The 3214-nt window shown below is 46.7% G+C and overlaps 1 protein-coding gene across 1 annotated transcript in view; it reads left to right on the top strand.

Annotated features, from left to right (window-relative positions):
• Positions 1-3214, top strand: part of DDX11 (DEAD/H-box helicase 11) — a 41420-nt gene that overhangs the window by 6249 nt on the left and 31957 nt on the right. The window lies entirely within an intron of this gene.

The raw sequence follows: 3214 nt of genomic DNA, 5'->3' as shown, positions 1-3214 counted from the left end.
AGACATTACGCCCTAGGGGGAATGGCCACTCCACAATCCATTCTCCTCCATTCTTCTTGTGAAATTTTGGGCATGCACACACATGTGCCTGGTGTGATTTTCAAGCTGCTGGGTTCAGTATTCGAGCCATGGTCAGCTGTGTAGGATCCAGTGCCTTAACCACCATGCCACCTGCTGGGCTGCTGTGATTTCTTGATTTTCATCATCAGTGCCTTCCTATTGTGACAAGATGGCTTCCTTACCTCTTTTGTCCCTCTCTTTCTGCATCCTTCTAGTATGGTTACCAGTTTTAGTCTCTGCTTAGTCAAATAATATATTATAATTATATTTTTCTCCTTGAACAATTGTTGTCTAGAGTTAATAATTGCCTTTTAGAAGTTTGATGTTGGGGACAGCAGGTGGTGTAATGGTTACATTGCTAGAATCCCACGTAGTTGGCCATAGCTCAAGTCCCAGACCTGGTGGGCTTAAAACTCATTCTGCGTACTGGGCACGTGTGCGTGTGTGCCCAAAATCCTGAGAGGAAAATGGAGGAGAAGGGACTGTGGCATGGCCATCCTCCCTGGCTAGTGATTTCTCTCTGTCTCTTGGGTGAGCAGATGTGCCCTATAGAAAAATAAAAATAATGATAATCTGTACATAATGATTTGACAAACTTTTTTTTTTCTTAGAGATTTTTGCTACAGAGTGCATGCACTCACCAGAGAGACAGAAAGTGAGAAATAACCCCCCCTCCAGGGGGCATGGCTACGCTGCAGTCCTTTTTCCTCCATTTTTCTCTCAGGATTTTGGGTTCACACGACCCGGCGTGAGTTTTAAGCCACTGGGTCCAGGATTCAACCCATGGTCGACTACGTGGGATTCCAGTGACAGAACCATTATGCCATCTGCTGGTCCCTCGACAAACTCTTAGAAGGCATCTTTTGCATCCTGCTGGTCGTGGAAATGTTTTCCCTGTAAAAAGTCATTGAGATTCTTGAAGAAACGGTAGGTTCAGTAGGGCACACTCCTGGAAATGGTTAGATAGGAGTGAAGTTTTAGAATTTTGCTGCTCTGAAATAGATTTTGTGTTTTCCTCAGGGTGCCCCGTACGTTGGGTTTCCGACTTCCTGGTTAATCCTATAATTGTCTTATTGCCCATATCTTTGGGCACTCTTGTTTGTTTTTGTTTTGGGTTGCTTTTGTTTTAAATGCTACTTTATTGGGATTATTTTGGTTTTGGGTTTTATTGCCCAGTCTTTCTTTCTTTCTGTATTGGTTACTTCTGCTGTCATATCTTTTTTTTTCTAATCAGAAAGAGAGAGAGGAAAAGTGGGAAATCACCCCTTGGTAGAGTGGTCATGCTGCAATCCCTTTTCCTTCAGTTTCCTCTCGGGGTTTTGAGCACACACGTACGCTTGCCTGGCATGCTGGTGCGTTTTCCTTTGTCGTCTTTTTTTGGAGAGGTTTTTGCTCTAGGGTGCATGCGCTCACAGGAAAGACAGAGAGAGACAGAGAGATAGAAAGCATGAAATCACCCCCCAGAGGGGTGGCCATGATGCAGTCTCTTCTCCTCCATTCTCCTCTCGGGCTCTTGGGCACGCACACACACACGCCCAGCATGAGTTTAAGCCACTGGGTCCGGGACTCGAACCATAGTCGACTACATGAGAGTCCAGCAACATAGCCATTATGCCAACTGCTGGTCCCAATGATGGTGTTTTTTTTAGGATGAACGTCTGGGACTTGAACCATATAGTTAGCCACGTGGTAGATCCAGCTGCCTAAACTACCATGCCACTAGCTGGCCCTGGTGCCATATCGTTAATATTTAAGAACTTGTTAATATTTTCTGATTTTTAAAAGTAGCATCCTATTTTTGTCTAAAAGAAACACTATCCTGGGAACCAGCAGTTAACGTAATGGCTATGTCGCTGGACTCCCACGTAGTCGACCGTGGTTCGCGTCCCAGACCCGGTGGCTTAAAACTCACGCCGGGCACGTGTGCGTGCGTGCCCAAGATCCTGAGAGGAGAATGGAGAAGGGATTACGGCGTGACCATCCCCCCTGGGGGGTGATTTCTCGCTTTCTGTCTCTATGTCTCTCTGTGTGTGTGTGTCTGGCAAGCGCACGCGCCCTATAGCGAAAATCTCTCCAAAAAAAAAAAAAAAATAAGAAACACTATCCTCTGAGTAGATCAATTATAGTAATATTTGGAAGGTTTTCCCCTGCTGTATTGTCTCATTTTCATTTGCTTGGGTTTGTTTGTTTTGGTTCTATGTTTTGTTTGGAAGCTTTGTTCAAATGTCTGATAATCTTTGGCTATCTCTTGTTGGTGTTCTAGAAAAAGCTGGGGCCAACCATGGTGTGGCGGTTAAGGAACTGGATCCCACATGGCCAACTGCATAATTCGAGTCCTAGCAACTTGAAAAACACCGGGCACATGTGTGTGCCCCAGATCCTGAAAGAGAAAAATGAAGGGATTGCCATGTGACTGTGCCCCGTGGAGGGGGAGTGTGCTTTCTTTTCTCCTCCTTCTTTTGTGGCTCTTTCCAGCAAATGCATTATTTAAAGAATGGCAAAGCCTAAAGAAAGAAAGAATAAGCTGCTCAAAGGTTGATGAGAGGTCTGGTGTGGGTTCTGGTTGTCAGTAAATCTGTGGGATCATTCAGTTTCTCCAGAGAAGCCTCTTCTGAACTCTCCCAGCAGGTTCGAGCCCATGTCCTCAAGGCGTCCCGGGGAGAGCCGCTGTAGGAGCAATCTCTGCCCTGCCTCTAGCTGGCGCTCGCCCTCCCTCTTCACTGCCTTTGTCTCTGGGCTCTCCAGGCTTAGCCTGCACAGAGTGCTCATGTCCATGGGACTGCATCCTGCGGGTCTGATTCTCCTTGCCAAGGATGCCAGTTCTCCCCTGGTTTTCGGTCTACGCTGTTTGGAGGGGGAGCGGGGAGCCTCTCTGCGATGCTCTTTGGTGTCCTCTACTCTGCTGAGTCTCTTCTGTTTCTCTCTCCTTTCCATATCTTCTTTTTACAAAAAATTTGCTATAGGATGTGTTTGCTCACCAGAAATAGATTGGGGGTGAAATCACCTCTGGGGGATAGCCACATGCAGCCCCTTCCCCTCCGTTCTCTCGGGATCTTGGGCACACACATGTGCATGCAGTGATTTTCGGGTGACTGGCCCTCCATCTCTTCTAAACCTTGCTCTTGCCTTCCACTGTCTGTTTATGGGGTGTCCT

The sequence above is a fragment of the Tupaia chinensis genome, unplaced genomic scaffold (assembly GCF_000334495.1).
Source record: "Tupaia chinensis unplaced genomic scaffold, TupChi_1.0 Scaffold000058_1, whole genome shotgun sequence".
In the NCBI taxonomy this organism is placed as follows: domain Eukaryota; kingdom Metazoa; phylum Chordata; class Mammalia; order Scandentia; family Tupaiidae; genus Tupaia; species Tupaia belangeri.
The sequence above is the reverse complement of the archived record's forward strand: the minus strand, read 5'-3'. Positions and strand labels throughout refer to the sequence as shown.